The sequence below is a fragment of the Cupressus sempervirens genome, chromosome 5 (assembly GCF_028749045.1).
Source record: "Cupressus sempervirens isolate cs-2001-9-10 chromosome 5, ASM2874904v1, whole genome shotgun sequence".
NCBI classification, from domain to species: Eukaryota; Viridiplantae; Streptophyta; class Pinopsida; order Cupressales; family Cupressaceae; genus Cupressus; species Cupressus sempervirens.
The window spans coordinates 291,110,407-291,130,011 of NC_143122.1; positions in this window are offsets into that span (position 1 = coordinate 291,110,407).

The following is a 19,605-nucleotide window of genomic DNA, read 5'->3' on the forward strand; positions in this document are numbered from 1 at the left end:
TCTAGAACACGAACTGGCTCTAAAGCCAACTGCCCATCCTCTACCTGCAACACATTCCAATCAAGAACATGTACAATATTAGGAATATATTTCTGAAGTACTGAAACATGGAAAACATCATGAATGCAAGCTAGGTTGGGCGCTAGAGCAGGGTGGTAAGCAACCAGGCCAATCCTCTCTAGAATCTCGAATGGTCCCACAAAGTGAGGTACTAGCTTTCCGTATCAAATCGGACTCTTTTGCAGTCGCACTCTCAAGAAAACCTTATCACCCACAACAAACTGCTTATCAGTCCTATGAGCATCAGCATACTTCTTCTGCCTATCCTGTGCCATAGTCAAGTGCTCATAGGTATGCACTACCTGTTGCTCCATATCATGAAGCATCTCAGGACCCAACAGGATGCGATCCTCAAGACTGTCCCAACTCAAGGGTGTATGACAAGGACGTCCATATAATGCCTGAAATGGTGCCATGCCAATAGAACTATGATACCCATTGTTGTAAGCAAACTCCACCAAGTAGAGATAGTCCTCCGAATGTGTTTGCCTATCCATCACATACATTCGTAAAATATCCTCCAAAACTTGATTCACCCTCTCTGTCTGACCATTAGTGTCTGGATGATATGTCAAACTGAAGTTTAACTATGCTCCAAGCTCATGCTGCAGCGATGTCCAGAATGCAGATGTGAATAAAAGATCCCTGTCAAAAATTATCTTTCTAGGAATACCATGTAATCTCACAATGTCACGCATGAAGACATTAGCTATAGAAGCTGCTATGTAGGAAGACCTAATTGGTGAAAAATGTGCCACCTTAGTCAATTGATCAACGGTGACCATGATAGCATCATGACGACGAATAGTCATAGGTAATCCTACTATAAAATCCATGGAGATGATATCCCATTTCTAAGAAGGAATGAGATTAGGCTGCAAAAGTCCAGCCGGGTGCTGATGTTCTGCCTTAACTCTCTGACACTCAAGGCACCTAGCCACAAAATCAGCAATATCTCGCTTCATCCTAGACCAAAAGAACAAATGTCTCAAATTAGCATGCATCTTCTTGACACTTGGATGTGCTGAGTAAGGTGTATGATGGGCTTCTGCTAGAATCAAGGTGTGAAGCTCATCCAAAAATGGCACATAAATCCTCCCCAAATGTCTCAAAAGATGATTTGATTCTCGAACGTAACCTACAAACTTACCTTCCAAAGGTTTTCCTGAATCTATCTCTCTGCACACTTCCTGATACCATGAATCCGTAGGAAGTGCTTGAAGAATTTGACTCCTCAAATCCACACTAAGGGTCATCGATGATACCACATGTCTCCTGCAACTCAAAGCATCCACCACCACATTCTCCATACCCTAAATGTACTTAACCTCAAAATCATACTCGCATAGAAACTCCATCCATTGCCTCTAGAGAGCATTCAAATTAGGCTGAGTAAAAATGTACTAAAGACTATGATGATCGCTGTGTAGCTCAAATCTGTGCCCCAACAAGAAATGTCTCCACCTTGTCAAAGCATGAACTACTACTGCTAACTCAAGATCATGTGTAGGATAATTTAACTCATGATCCTTGAGCTTGCATGATTCATACGCAATCACACATCCATTCTACATCAACATTGCCCTAATCCCTTCAAGAGAAGCATCTGTACACACCATAAAATCACCTTCTGGATCAGGTAGGGCTAGAATCGGTGCACTGGTCAAAAGCTCCTTGAGCTTTTGAAAAGATTCCTCACATTTCTCTATCCATACAAACTTCTTTCCTTTCCTCTAAAGAGAATTAATAGGATGTGCTATCCTAGAGAAGTTCTGGATAAATCTGCGATAATAACCAGCTAGGCCCATGAAACTACAAATCTTTGACACATTAGTCAGTGTCGGCCAATCTAATATCACCTAAATCTTTGCATAATCCACTGAAATACCATCACCTAAAATAACATGCCCTAAATATTGAATCTCCAATTCGAAGAATTTGCACGTAGCTGCATTGGCATAAAGCTGATTGTCCCTCAAACACTACAATACTAATCGCAAGTGTTCCTCATGCTCCTTCTGAGTCTTAGAATATATCAATATGTCATCAAGGAACATGAGTAAAAACTTGTCCAGATAAGATCGAAACACACTATTCATCAAACTCATGAAAACTGATGGAGCATTAGTCAACCCAAAAGGTACCACTGTGAACTCAGAATGCCCATAGCGAGTTCGAAAGGCAGTCTTGTGAATATCTGCTTCCTTAATGCGAAGCTAGTGGTATCCTGACTTAAGGTCAATCTTGGAGAATACTGTAGCTCCCTTTATCTGATCAAATAAGTCATCAATCCTAGGTAAAGGATACCTATTCTTAATAGTCACCTTATTCAACTGTCTGTAGTCAATACAAAGGTGCAAAGAACCGTCTTTCTTCTTCACAAAGAGCATTGAAGCTCCCCATGGTGATATACTAGGTCGAATGCTCCCTTTTTCCAAAAGTTCCTCTAGCTGAAGATGTAGCTCACCTAATTCCTAAGTAGTCATGCGATAAGGAGCTTTAGAGATAGGCTCCGCTCCAGGAATCAGATCAATACTAAAGTCAATGTCCCTCTTCAAAGGCATACTTGGAATCTCACTTGGAAAAACATCTGCGTACTCCTACAAAATTGGGTGTTCTAAAGTCTTCCTCATGGGATCTTCCTCATAAAGATCATTTACCATAACAGAAAATATCTAACATCCCTTACAGAGACTTCGCTTCAATTGCATAGCAGAAATTATCCGCAGAGATATAGGCCTTGGTATCCCAACTATCTGCACATCATTCCCTTGGTCATCTTGGCACAAAATAATCTTCTTCCTGCAATCTATACTGGCTCTATGAGATACAAGCCAATTCATGCCTAAAAACACATCATAGGAACCAAGGGGTATAACTCGAAGATCCACTATAGTATTAAAGCTTCCTAAGCTAAGCCCACACTTATCAACTACGGAGTCTCTGGAGACCTTAAAACTTGAGGCTAGTTCCACTTGCCAACCATGATCTTGCTTTACCACATCTAGCTTACACTTAGAAACTATAGATGGTGAAATAAATTAATCTATAGCTCCTGAATCAGACAATACTGAAAGAGATATACCTCTAATAGCACCTGTGGTCTCAAACACTGTTCCTTGATGATCTGCTTGAGCTGATCAACTGCTGCAAAAACCCTATGAGCTCTACCTGTATTACCAACTGTAGGATCTGAAATGGTAGGTCTAGGTCCTAAAAATTGAGAAGCTCACTGAGGACACTGAGCTTCATAATGTCCAATCTGACCACAAGAAAAACATTTTGTATTTCTGCCAGATCCTCTACCCATAGGTGGTACATTTGATTATTGAAGACTGTTCCTGCTAACAAAAGACTGGCTACTCTGAGCTGGCTGATTGGACTGAATCTATTTATTACATTGAGCATTGTGGTTGTTCTTGGTGTTAGAACCTTTGTCACCACCTTGAGCCTGAGAATATGATCCCTTCTGTTGCTATGTCTGTTGAGACTACTGCTAATACTGTTTCCCCTTAGAAGAAGAAAACTTCTTGTTACCACCTAAATTGTAGTTGCCTTTAGATCCTAATGCTGTTGGCGCTCCTACAAAACCACCTTGACCAAGGTTGACACTTTTCTCTACAAGGATAGATCGATGTACCACATCCTCGAGGGTTTTTGGCTCAAATACTTTAACTCCCCCAATAATATGGTTATTCAACCCCCTAATGAAATGTTGTGTCAACTGAGCTGAATTTTCACTGAACCCTGAAAAAGACATGAGCTTATAAAACTTACGCTCATACTCGGTCACTGACAAATTATACTATCTAAGATTATGAAATTCATCAGCCCTTTGCTGTTTCCATTCCTCTGGTAGGAATCTCTCATGAAAACTCTCTAGGAATAACTCCCATGTAACACTATTCATATCGATTCCTAGCTTCTTCTCCTTAATCGTCCACCAAGTGGCCCCAAAATTCTCTAAATTAGTGATCGCAAATCTTGCCTTAACATTGTTGTCAAATTCCTGCATGGAAAAAATCCTGTCAAGGGAAATAAGCCACTGCTCGGCCACATAACCAGAACCTTGCCCATTGAAAGGCTTGACCTTGGATCTTCAAAGATCCTTCATCTGAGTGGACACAATGGACCTCTGATGATCCTTTTGAGGACTTCTAGATCTGGGTCTATGTTCTTGAATAGGAGGTAGACGTTCTAGAATAGTCTGCATCATCTGTCTCAAATCGACCTCTTCAAACTCAACTTGGTCCTCTCTACGGCTCTCTTCCTGATGCCTACTAGAGTGCTCTTCCCTGCTCTCTATGTGAGCTGATCCCTCATGGGCAGACTCATGGACATTGATAGCTCTGGCATGGCCTCTAACAGAAGACCTAGTCCCAGATACCATCCTACAGTAGTGCAAAGTACAATGACAATCACATGTTGCAATAGACTAAGTTCAGTTCTATGTTTAGGTTTAAATAAAATTTCCAATTTTGAAACTAAGTGTTGAAGTATGAAAAATATGCAAGTAACAGTTTAGATTCTATCTCAGTTCACCTAGTTACCAGTTTGAAAAGATACACTTAATAGTTCAAAGTTCCAGTTGTTCCAAAATACCTAGAGCTCCCAATGTAGAAACTCGAGCTCTGATACCAAATGTAATGCCCCACCAAGGGATCCAAAGAATTAACCTATAATTTCACTAAGTTTGGTAGCATTTTCTTTTTTTTAACAAAACATGAAAGTAAATACCACATATAACTCATGCACAATAACAGAAGCAATAGTAATGTCCATATGAAATTAAACATATCTTTCATAACAGATTACATTCTTTAAGATCCCTTAACATTGGTTTACATCTTAAAACATCTAACATACATGAATCTATCTGGTACAATATCCACATGAAATAATAATGATAAGTCTAATGTTTATACATTACATTCCAAATGCTCAATCATCCACTCTACATGTCATAGAGTATGACAAGCTCAAAACAATATACATATGTAGAATAAGGTACATCATCCTATTCTAATCCATGATTCATCAAAGTAAAGATAATCACATGATACCTCATCATAGAAGACATATACATCCATCATAAAGATCAAACATAATAAACTAAGTGCATGGTTCCTCCCAACCGTTAATAGCATCATTAGACCATCGTGGGCCCTAGCCATCCCTCCATGCCTAACATTCCAAATCACCAAAGAGATCATCGGTGTTAACATAGTAGGAATGTCACTCCTAACATATATAACATCATATAAGATAACATCATCTAACATATGCTAATCATTAATGAAAGGATACATATCCACCATCATGAAGAATGCATCAGCCACGATGTCTCAATGAATCTCAAATGATAAGAGTGGAAAATACACTACCACCCAACCGCGTGGTACCTAAGTGGTCCACTCCCACCATTTTGAGGAGATAATCTGAAGTCCCAAACAGGCTAACAAAATTACATAGCACAAATCTCTATAAGTCTAGGAATCCTAAAAGTATTCTAACTCAAAGATTTCAGACACAAAATTCGACATCTAATCCCAAAGGCACACAATGACATGTAAGAACCTACTATGCAAGCGGGAAAGTGTCATCGCATTTATCATATACAAGTTATCCTGGCAGTTAGCTAAACTCCATGGGTCCATACTGATCTCATGTGGCCACTACTATCCTCTCATACGGACGAGGCATACTACGAAATGCAAGGTCGCAACCATGCATTCTCACTACTCCCATCCTAGCCTGTACAAGCACTCAAGGAATGGGTGAGAAAAAAACACTTATCTTTTTAGGTTCATTCAATTAGTATTAGGTGTGAACATTATCACTTATTAATCCAACTTACAATGAGTTACCCTAGCAGCCTCTTAGGGCCCCGACCCCCATTGCAAGCCACTTCCTGTCACTACATGCAGATATCCTACCCTAAGCTCATGGAATCATAAATTTCAAAATCACAAAAGATAATCTATAATAAAATCATCAAATATGCATAAAAGCATCAAATCTCCATGAGCAAACATCCATAGAAAATCATGAACACAACAGCTCTCTGTTTGCAACTGAAGTATCCAATGGCTCTCAATAACCAAAATATATCTCAATCACACTGATCGAAGACTCCAAAAATGGTTGAGTCAAACATGTCACAACATGACATCCACATTTCAGTCTCATCATGGCGACTAGAAAATAACCAAGGATAACTGATCAATGACCAAAAATAATGGTTAAGTCAAGTGTCTCATACATAAGAATCTCAACTATAATAATCAGTAATCACATCCAATACATAGAGCATTCCATCACATAAACATGGTTGGGTTTACAAAGATCGAGATTAAAACATCATCATGACATCACAATCACATAATCCCCCAAGCCTTTGGTAGATGTCCTATACTAGTCAACACTAGTCAACTTGAAACCCAAAACAATAGCATAAAGAACACACAATGCAAACACATGTTTTGATTTTTCTAAGTTTACAACTTAAATTTAAATGCAAAAGTCTCGGTTTACGTTTCCAAGTTTAGAGAAAGAATTGGAGGAACATTTATATGTTTTGAACAAATACAAATATTCTTTAAAATCCATCTTTCAATTATAATTTTAATTCAATACATCCCCCACCAAACTAACAATTAAATTTCATATAAAATAATTAATGTAAACCATGAACCTTTGACATAAATCATTTATTAGTTATACAATTATAAATCAAATTAATATTAATCATATTTACATATTATATACATACTTATATATATATATATATATATATATATATATATATATATATATATATATATAAATATATACATATAAATACATATATGAATATATAAATTATTATTACATTAAACAAAATCGAATTAGCAAATTTGATTAATGCCATTTAACACATATAAAATTTTAATAACAATTAAAAATGATTACATATGGCAAATGTTATAAACATTCGCATAACATAATAGTATGTCGATACGCAGGACCCTGCGGTCGCAGGGCCTGCGACGTCAATGGTATTGCGTACCACTATCATCGCAGTACTTGCAATGGCGATACACTGCAACCGCAGTGGAGGCGCAGGTCTCGTTCCCCCCCCCCCCCCCCCCCCCCCCTCGACTTAATGCATAATATGTATATAATTTTTTTTTAAATCGCTTACGCGATTCCCATTCGGGTTTTGCAATTTGGTTTAAAACGTTTTCGCCTAAGGATATATAATTTAGATTTTAACAAATATATATTATATATACATATGTATGTATATCTATATATGAAGGTATATATATATGTATGTATGTATGTATGTATGTATGTATATATAAATACATGTAGAATTAAAAATATCACAGTATATGAACATATATACATACATATATATATATATGATTGCATATATATATATATATATTTATGTATGTATATGTGTATGCAAATTGACAATATATATATATATAAATTTCAATTTTCAAATTTTCTCCATAAACCTTTGATCTCCAAAATTTTTCAATAATTAATCTTATGAGTTTGACTATGAATCTCTACCCTAGCCCCGTTTTCTTTTTAAATCTATGCATATAAAATTCTCAAATAAATTAAACTACCCATATAGAGAATGCATACAATAAAAATATGAAATTTCTCAGAAGACATATGGAAGACACGAAGAAGACAGGGAATGCATGATGCAAAAATAGCATAAGAAAAATCACAAGAATCTACCCGAATTCTGATGCTAATTCACTCTTCTTTAGAAAACCCGCAGAGCAAGCTCCCTTCTTTAGAATTCTCGAATCCTCCAATGCTCCAATTGCACTCCAAATGCTATGTCTAAGCCTCTAGGAATGCCTGAATATAAAGAGCTCTCAGGAAACATCTAGAATGCTTCTAGAAATAGCTAGAAGGTGTCACCAACTAAGCATGGGTCTTTTCCAACCTTCTAGATGAGCCATAGGGTTGTAGAAACCATGTGCTTAATTGATGCACTAACCTCTGTGTTGTTGACACAAGAGAAATGAAAAGTGTGTTAACTCCCATGCAAGCTTATAACTCCAATTCACTTTTTATATAATTTTTTATTTTAATATTTATAACTTTCATTTTAATTTTTATAACTTTTATTATTATTATTTATTTATTACTTTATTATTATTTTATTATTATTATTAATTTTAATTTCTAATTTTCTTTTATTTAATTCTTTTTTTCTCAATTAATTCTCATTTAATTAATTATAATCAAAATCTAAAATAACATGATATTTTATTTTAATTTCCTCAAATAATTAATTTATTATTTAAATCTATTTATTAAGACTTAATTAATAGAAAATTCACCATAGACCTCCAAGATAAAATATGAAAACCCATCATAGAGAAAATCACACAAACTCAGTCTAAAGGGTTAAAAATCACGAATTATGTCATCCGACACATTCGATGGGTAAAATATCCAGATACTTGTCTTACCTCACTAGGATAATTGGCTTAAAGGTTTGGGATTTGGGCTTGAGAATTTATCTCCCTTCTCTTATCATTGAGATAGTATAATAGGGTACGCTCATCCTGGCAATTCAGAGAAGTCGATACCCAGTACCTGCAACATACAGAAAAACCATGCATGTACATACAATATATATAATGCTAAGCTAAACAGACAATGGAAGGAAGTGGTGCATCATGTAGATCCCAACTAAGTAGGTGACTACGACTCCCTTCCTTAATCACATCAGAAACACCATACAATAAGAAAACACGAACACCATACACATGCAAGTATGGGGTAAGTATCCATAATAAAACACATGAGATAATAAACCATCTAACTAGTCATCAATAATAACTGAAAACAATATAATGATCATCATGTATGCATGAAATGTAAAGTCTAAATGATCTCATCACATAACCATTGAATCCATAACATAATGTCTGCTAGTCTCAAAACAATACCACTAATCCATCAACATAAAACTAGTCTGTCATATTCTGATATTAACAGCAACAATATGTTCAGAAAAGATGTGAATGAGGGTAGGCACTCTACACACACACACAATTTACTCCTAAATGTCTTACATTTGAATTACATATTTTATCATCAAATTTTTCCAACCATGTGAAATTAGGGACAAGATGAAAGAAAATATAAATATATAAATTAAGGCCACATTTGAAGTTATAAGTTATATTGAATCCAATGTTCTTTGAAATGCTCATTAAAGATCTTATTTAAAATTAATTGGTACAATAATATAATTTATAGAACACAAGAAAAATTATGAAGGGCTAAATTTATAATTAAAAATTTTAAAATAGCATATCATACAAAAGGATAGATTTTCTACAATGAAATAACATGATTTATAAAAATTCTTTGTTAGAATGTTAGTCATCAATCATTGTTTGATTTTCTTATTTAATTGTATTTTTAGAAAAAGTTGTCAGTATTTGTTATAAGGGTATCACTATTTTACATAAGGGTACATTGACTAGTAAAAAGTATTTAACCTTAACAAATTTGTGTCAATATTCCTGCATGTAATATTTGTTAGTTTAATTTCACCATTATAATGGTTATTATGAAAATAAATAAGTTTTTTTATTGTGAAAGTATTTATATAATATAAATTTCAATCTAATAAATAATTATTAGGTTAGTACAATTACAAATACCTATAACCCCCATTACACTATCTTTTTAATTATAAATCACACTATCTTTTTAATATTTATAAATCTATTATCTATATCCTTATCTTAGTACCAAAAAATATATTAGTTACATCAATCTTAATACACTCTCTTATTTATTCTCACACTATATTGTTAGTTACATCTATCTTGATACACTTTCTTATTTATTCTCACACTATATAGGGTAATTTGAGAATTGACCCCATCACATCTCAGGTGTCTAGAGGAAAACTAAGATGATTAACCTCCTCCCTTGCTAGCCATGATGAATCTTCTATTGGCCTCCCTTACCATTTGACTAGGTATTCCTCATAAGTTTTTTTCCTTGTACTTTTGCCAACATGACTATCCAATATTTTCTCAATTTCCTTTATAGTCAAACTAGCTACTGGAATAATCCACTATGCTTCTACAACTTCATCCACATCACCTCCTTCATAATAATTTATCAAATATGAAATGTTGAATATTAGTGAAATATTCAATTGAATAGAAACTCCACTTCATAGAAATTTCTAGAATTATGCCTTTTCCCTACCTTGCATGGTTCAAACTTCTTCGTTTTAAGCTTATTATATGTACCCACTAGAATATGATCCTTTCTCAAATGAACCATGACTTTATTTCCAATCTGAAATTCCTTATACTTCCTTTTTACATATGCCTTATCTTTGTTCTATGTATTCATCTTTGTAATGTGCTACCTCACCTCCTCATGAATGTTCTTCAAATGTTCAACAAATTCTTCTACTTTAGCACTACTTATTTCTTATTTATCCAACTTCATTAATTCATAAGCATTTCAGGGACTATGCCCATATACAATCTAGAATGATGATTTACTAGCACTCCTATTGATAGAATTATTATATGCAAATTTTGCATGTAGTAAAATCATATCCCACCGTTTTGGTTTATCTCCAACAAAGCATCTCAGCAAGTTTCCCAAACTATTATTCACAATTTATATCTACCCATTAGTCTATGGATGATGTCATGAACTAAAATTTAAATCTATCTTCAATTTGTTCCATAATGTATGCAAATAATACCCAACAAATTTGGTATCTTAATTTGAAACTATACTCTTTGGCAGACCATGCACTTCTCTTAAAAACAACTCTGCTACATGAATAACATCACTAGTCTTCTTGCAGGGAATGAAATGTGTCATATTTGAAAACTTGTCAACCACAACAAAAATAGAATCATGCCCTTGCTAAGTCCTTGGTGATCCAAGAACAAATTCCATGCTAACATCCTCCCACAAATTCTAGTATAGGTAATGGCTTATACAACCCCATATTTTTCTTCACTCCTTTTGTCATCTAACATACTTTGTAACTCCATACAAACTCCTTTACATCTTGTTGCAATTGTGGTGAATAATAATTCTCAACAACCAAAGTAATGGTCTTATTTGGCCCAAAATGTCTACCTAGTCCTCCCTTATGCTTCTCCTTGATGATATTCTCCCTCATAAAACTTCTAGGAATGTACAACTGGCTCCCTTTGAACAATGTACTATCTTGGATTATTAAATCCAACCATTTTGTTTTATCAAGTGTAACAAGTTCTACACAATCCTTCCAAGCTTCATAAAAATCAAGATCCTCTAGATATAAATTCTTGAGTTCCTTGGACCCAACCATCTCAATCTGCATCTCTATTAGCAAAAATTTTCTTCTACTAAGAGCATCTACAACTCTATTAGACTTTCCATTCATGTGTTTCAAAACATATGTATACCTCTACAAAAACTCAACCCACTTCAAATGCCTTTGGTTTAATATTTCTTGACTATTCAAATATTACATAGGTTGGTGATTAGCATACAAAAAAAACTCTTTAGGAAGAAGATAGTGTCTCCACTTCTTCAATGCTTGAGCTATAACATAAATTTTTTATCATAAACAGAATACTTTCTTTTGGTTTCATTCAACTTCTCACTAAAATAAGCAATCGGTCTACGTTCTTATATCAAAACAACTCCTATTGTAGTACCACTAGTATCCAATCTACTTGAAACACCTTGTTAAAATCTAGAAGTGCTAGAATAGGCTACTCTGTAACTTTCTATTTCAAAAGATTAAAAGGTGTATCTACTCTTACAATCCATGAAAAGATCTTACCTTTGTAGCACTCTTTGAAGTCGGCTATTCAAGGATAACCTTCACTTTCTTTGGGTCCATTTTCAAACCTTCTATTGAGACTACGAATCTCAGCTACACCAACTCTTTCTTCACAAAACTACACTTCTTTAGGTTTATTAGCAACTTCTCTTGCCTCAAATTATCAAACACCTTTCAAATATGCATCAAATGCTCCTTCAATGTCTTACTAAAGATCAATATATCATCTAGATAAACAATGAAAACTTACCTAGAAATTCCTTTTGTACCTCATTCATGAGCCAAATGAAAGTTCTTGGTGCATTGGTTACCCCAAAAGGTTTTGACTAGCAACTCATATAGTCATTCCCTTGTTTTTAAAGCAGTATTCCATTCATATTCTTCTCTAATATGAATCTGGTGATATCCACTCTTCAAATCTATCGTTGTGAAATACAAAGCTCCACCCATATGGTCCATAATATCATCCATCCTTGGCAATCAAAATTTTTACTTAATTGTGATCTTTTTGATAGCATGGGAATCTATGCACATCCTCCATTCTCCATTTTTCTTTGGTGTTATTATTGCTAGTATAGGACATGGACTTAGACTCTCTCAAATCAACCCTTTCTTCAAAAACTCATTCACTTATCTGTTCAACTCCTCACTTTATGATGATGTCATTATGTATGTTTCCTTATTTGGAAAATGGGCTCCTATAATCAAATCAATCTGGTGATTGATCTCCCTTACTAGTGGTAATCCATCAGGAAAATTATCAAATATAATATCTTGAAATTTTTTCAACAAATCTACAACTTTTGTAGGTACCTCTTCTACTACTTCTTTTCCATCTTTTTGAATTAAAAATAAACACATATTATCATGCTTTATTCCTTTATGAAACTCATTTCCATCAACAAAACATATTCTAGCAGCACTACATACATTTTCTTCTTTCTCCTTCAATAGCTTCAACTTGTGTTTCACTTCATCCTTTGTCACAATGTAGGTATTGGTTGCCCATCATGTACAACATGTCTATTAAACTATCATGGTCTACCCAAAAACATATGACATATGTCTATAGGTATGTTATCACAGAGCACCTCATCCTAGTATCTTCCAATCTTGAACTTCACTTAGCATTGCTCACTGACCATGACCTTGTGTTCATCTTGCACCCAAACAATATGGTATGGATGTGCGTATTTTTGCCTCATTGGCTTCAACTTTGTGACCATTTTAGAAACCAAACTATTAATAATTCCACCATCAATGATCACATCACAACACTTATCATCACTGCTTCACCTTGAGCAAAATAAGCTCCTTCTTTAATCAAATTCTTTCTCACCACTCAGCAAGACTCTTCTATTAACTAAGATTTCTCCTCTTTCAACATCTTTAAAATGTGATGATCTAGCATCTTCATCAACATTTTCAACTCTAGCTTGGCCTTCAATTCTTTAATCCATCCTTCATTAGCACTAGGAACATTCAAATGGTCTATGCCCTTCTTCTCTATGGTGAAAACATTTTCCATGCAAACCCCCTCTTCTAGACCATTTCCCTCTTTCTCTCTTATCTCTATTATTTTGATCATGGAAATGATTGGAATTATTTTCCCTCTAGTTCTCACTACTACTTCCAACCTCATCCCTAGTCTTTGATCATCATTTTGGCATCCGTAAGATCATCTGCCAAATCTTCCATTGTGACCTCTACCACTATTTTTGTTATCAAACTTTTTGTTGAGCTTCTACTCTACTCATAGGGAAAACTAGTATGCCTTCTAAATACTGGTCATTCAAACTAGGCTTAGCTCCTCCTAAATGATTGAACTTAACCCATTAAGATATTGGGCAACTTTCTCCTTATCAGCTTCTACATGGCTAGTTCCATGAGAACTCAATAGAACTCTTCGCTATACTCTTGAAAAAATCTTCCTACTTTATTCAACCCTTGCATTTTCTTCAATAGATCAAGCTCATAATCCATCAAAATTAACTGTGACTTCATTTTAGCTATCATTCAATTTCATTTGGTGATTTATCTTTCCCTCTTCTATTTCACTCCAATTGGATCTTCTGCCACTAGATCTTTGCATGTCTCTTCAATTTCAATTTTATGAACTTGACCATATCTAGATCTTTAGTATCTTTATATTCAAAATACTCTTCTAGTTCATTGATCCAATCAATCAATTCCTCTAGGTTAAGATTTTCCAAAAATGTGGGAACATCAAACTTAGGTCTTTTTCCCAATCTTAGAAATGGCTTTAAAAGTCTTTTCCTCCTTTGGGTTCAAAATTTCATCTTCTACTATTTAATTAGTGTTTCCTTCTTTTCTCTCATCCTCAATTTCATCATCACTTATGGCAAGATTCATTCCCTTGTACATTTGTTCTTACAAGGATTCTATTTTCTATTGGAGGGCTCTAAAATTCTTAGGTGTAACACCTATAGCTCTTCCACCACACTCTCTTTTTGGAGATATTTATACACTTTCTTTAAAACCCTAGTACAAACTACCTTGGAATTTGTGATCTATCTACACACTCAACCCAAACTATGGTCTTGGTGTGAATGGCCTCATAGTTGGAAATATGTCCACACACTCAAGAATTCTACCTCTAATACCACTTGATGAAGGGCGTTCCCCTTAATACCATAAATATATAAACATAATCAATGAAACAACAAAAATTTACAAAAAATATATGGGCTTCTTATTATATCCACAAATGCAAAATTACATAATTCATATTTACAATATGTGTAGTCCCTGCCCTAGTTCACATTTTGTTATCATTGTCAAACTCTTTCTTGGTGTATTTTCTATTAATTAAGTCTAAATAAAAGAATTAATTAAAGATTTAATTTAATGGAAAGTTAATACAATATTTTTAATATTTGAGTTTATTTAATTAATTGGGAAATTAATTAAATAAAAGAATTAATTTGGAGATGGAGGTTATAAATATAAATTTAGAATGTGATAATATTTATTTAATTTAATAATAATATATTTAGAGTTTATTTTTAAATAAATGCTAAATAATATTATTATTTAAGTTAATAAATATTTTATCAATTAAGTTTCAAAAAATAAATTTAAAAGTGAAAAAGAAATTAAGTTATTAAAAATTTCATGAACACATGATAAGTGCAAGAGATTTAAAATTAATAAATTAATATTAAATAAATTAATGTGCATTATTTTAATATGCATTCACATAGGAGTATGCAAACTCTTGTGAGTTGTCATGTTGACAACACAGGAGTTTGCACTCTAATTATGCACGTGTTGTCTACACTTAGGAGTTAGCACATTATTTGAGCACATGGTGTCTACAACATTCTAGACACCTCATCATGTTTATCTTCTTATCATTGAAGTTATGTGCTTAGTTGTCATGCTTATCTCCTAGTTCTTTCTAGACAAATTCTAGATGCATCTTAGAGGCCTTTATATACAGGCTCTCCTAGTGTGTATGGACAAGCTCATATGCTTCTACAAGCTCATATGTTTCGACATCCTCATATGCTTCTACAAACACTCCTAGTCACTTGGGGAAGGTTTGGTTCTTGGAGGAATTGTGAATGTTGGAGAAGGAAGGAATTTTTGCAAAGGAGAAGGTTCTAAGAGGAGGAGCTTCTCTACTATTTTTTCAGGCATAGAAAATTAGCGTCAGTGTCCAAGTACGCACTCGTGATTATTTCGCATATTTTACTATGCTCTTTCTCTTCCCATCTTCATTGTGTCTACTTGATGACTGCTTGGATAATTCTTGTGATGAATGTTCTATATTGTGAAAATTTGGGCATGCATGTTGTCTTCGTCTGGTTGTGAGGAATTAGAAATAGCATTATTACATTTCCTTAGTAGAATCAAGATTTGGAAACTAAATTGAGTATGGGTTTGAATTAAAATAGAATTGAGAATTTAATTACACGAGGGTTTGAATTTGAAAATGGAATAACTTTTAAATATGGAAATTCTAAGTTGAAAATTTGAATGGTTGGTTGTAATTTTTCTACCAATTCATATTTACAAATGATATTAAATATATATATATATTTATTAAAACATTATTATTATTGGGGAGAATGATTTTTTTTAAAATTAAACAGAACTATAATCACAATTATGGATTTAATACATAGATGAAATTAATATTTATAAAGGGAGAGAAATTTGACATAGCACAATATTTATAACATATGTAAAATGTTAATTAAAAAAAATTTTAAATATAATAATAATAAATCAAAAATATATATATATATACTTACTCGTACCCCCACTCTCCTAGATGTTGTACAGCTCCAAACCTACACTGCGTACAGCGTACGTGGACCAGAATCATTGCGAAGGATTTGTTTTAAAATAATAATAATAATAAGTTGTGGGGGGGCGAGGGTCTCGCCCCACCTGACCCATTTTTCTTACCTCTGCCACCGGCATTGATGTTTGCTACACTGTACGTCATAGTGTACCTGCGATGTGACAGTGTTGTACAGCTTTTAAAGCCGAGCTTGGTATGTGTAATAAAGGATATAAGGTTTTTTTTTCTTTATTTAAAAAATTTATTAATTTTTAATGTTATTTAATAATATTTTTTTATAAATGTTATTATTATAAATTCTTATAAATCGACTTTATTATGTAAGAACATTTTATTATATTATATATGAAATGTTGAGTTGGGATGTATTATGGTGATGGTGATTGGATGAAATCCATTGAAAGGGTAATAATAATGTGTAATGGATAAAATACGTAGCTAGTTATATGTAATATGACTATGAGATCATTTTAATATATTAATAAATTTAATTGTAATAACGTTATTGTTACTTCCATAATAAGTTTTATTATGTTTATAAAAAAAGGATTTAGTTTACGATGTTAGATATGAATTAATGAAGTTAACATATACATGTTGTTATTAGGGAATTTTTTATTGGATATTGATTAATTAATTAATAATTACTAAGTAATTATTAATTATTAATTTGGTAATGTTAATGGAGATGTTGAATTAGTCATTAAATAATGATGATGGGCTATTATTTTAGTGATTTAAACAATAGTTAACCTTGGATCACTTGGAGTATTAATGCATCAAAAATATAGTTGATTTTTAATCTATGAAATTATTGTTAATTATTAAACGATTGATATTTACTGAATTATTATTAAATGGACTTGGAATTGTAGACTGTGAATTATATTCTTTATTAATTAATTTATTAAATGATATTTAATTAAGATTAATTAATGAGGGAAGATGTTAATTCAAGTTTTGTAATTTTTATAATATTGGTTTAATAGAAAATGGAATTTAAAAGGGAGCGTACTTCTATGTTTTAATCGAGGGAATAATGAGTTGACTTGTAGGTCAAATGATGAATCTTATACACTTGAAGTATACTTGAAAATGAAAAATAAAACCTCATATTTGGCTTAACCATGTGATTGCAAAAACATATGTTTGTATCTTGTTTTTCTATGTTATATGTGTGTTGGGGTTTGGGTGGTCCTAGAATGTTGACCAGTTAGAATGTCTACCAGAGGCTTGGGAGTTATGTGAATGTGATGGCATGTTGATGTTATTTGATCTCAATCTTTCTAAACCCAACCATGATAATGTGATGGTATGCTCTATGAGATGTTTCTATTTATCATTTTTTGATGTTTTTCAGTCTTCTTGTGTGAAGTTGAGGTGTATGTATTTGAGCCACTTGACTTAACCATCTTTGAGTAATCAATTAGTTATACTTAGATTACTTTTTAGTCACCTTGATGGGACTGAAGTGTTTGTTTTGATCTTGATGATGTCATGTTGTGACATGTTTGACTTAACCATTTTGGAGTCTTCAATTAGTATTACTTTGAGATACTTTCTGGTTGCTCATTGAGAACTGATGGATATTATGATTATCATTGGATGCTTTTTAGTTGCTTGTGGAGAACTTGATGCAGGAGCATCCAGAGGTGTAAGGGCAATCCTGAGCCACCCAAAAAATGTACTTAGACTTAATCTCTGTTTAATGTGTTTCCATTTTTGGACACCCATTTGGGTCAAATAAAGGTTCCAACTCTCACAGTTCCACTATCAGTGTGCTAGAAAATCTCAAAAAAATAGGAGCATTTAATTAGGCCATGATTTTGGTAAACTAGAAGGTGTAAATTGGCCAAATGAATGTAATTGTGATTTAGAACATTCCAGAAAAAGAATCAGGTCAAAAGGCCCCACGGTTTGAAATTTATTGCAATTTTTCGAGTTTTGGAGACCTCCTGAGAATGCTTCAAAGTTAGGTTAGGTGCATTAAATGACCTCAAAAAGGGCCAAAAAATGGGGGATGAGCGAAGCTGGTCCATAACACTATAGAGTGCTTTGAGAGCTTTCCATAAATGTAAACAGTTCGTCAATCGAAGCTACAGTTCAAAAGTTATGCCTCCCAAAAGTTCGGTTACCATTTTTGGATTCTTCTAGATTTGAGCTGACTTCTAACACGGCTTCTGGAGCCTTCTATTTGGTCAGTGGATGCCTACTAGCACTTTATAGAATGTATTCCTAGTCCTTAACCCTCTGAGGTCTATTTAAGGAGATTCTTGGCATTGTAAGAGGCAGTTCGGAGTGGAGTTTGAGAGGTACTGAAAGGAGAAATTATCTCCACATTTATGCTATTGTAAGCCCTTAGGGCATGTTTTGAAGTTTATTTTATCTGTACTGAATGTACTAGCTTATTTTTCAGTTAATACAATTTCCCTTTTCTGTTGTGTCCATTCTGTTCTTGGGTTGTGTCCACATCAGAACTAATGTGATTATTTTGATTATCTTTGTGATGCTTTCTAGTCACTTGTATAGGACTGAGGTGATTTTGTGATTTTTGATTTCATGAGCCTAGGGTAGGTTATCTACTTGTAGTGTTGGGAAGTGGCTTGCAATGGGGGTCAGGGCCCTAAGTGGCTGCTAGGGTAACTCATTGTAAGTTATTTAATAAGTGAAAACATTTACACTAAATGGGGATTAAAATGAACCTAAGAAGATAATTGTAGGTTCTTGCCCATGCCTCGAGTGTTAGTACAGACTAGGATGGGAGTAGAGAGAATGATTGGTTGTGACCTTGCATTTTGTAGTATGCCTCATCAGTATGAGAGGATATTAGTGGCCACATAGGGATCACTAGGGGGTCGGGGTCTATTGAGAGACTACCAGGGTAACTCTAGCGTGATTCGTGTCATGACACTTTCCTGCTTACATAGTAAGTTTCCTACATGTCATTGTTGTGCCTCTGGGATTAGATGTCATTCTTATTAGAACCTTTGAGTTAGTATACTTTTAGGATTCCTGGACTTAGAGAGTACTTGTGTTATGTGATTTGATATCCTATTTGGGACTTGAGACTATCTCCTCAGCACGGTGGGAGTGAGCCATTTAGGTTCCATGCGGTCGAGTGGTAGTGCTTTTTCACTCTTACCATTTGAGATCTATCCATAGTTGTCATGGCTAGAGCATTCTTTCTTGGTATTTATCTTCATTCAGTTCTTGGATCTTATGATGGATGTTATTTACTAGCATGTTTCTTTATATTGATGATTAGCATGCGACAGATGATGTTATCTATTTTGTAGAATCATCTTATGCTTTATTCTTGCATGTTAGATTTCTTTATGCATATGTAATAGCATGTTTTAGGAGT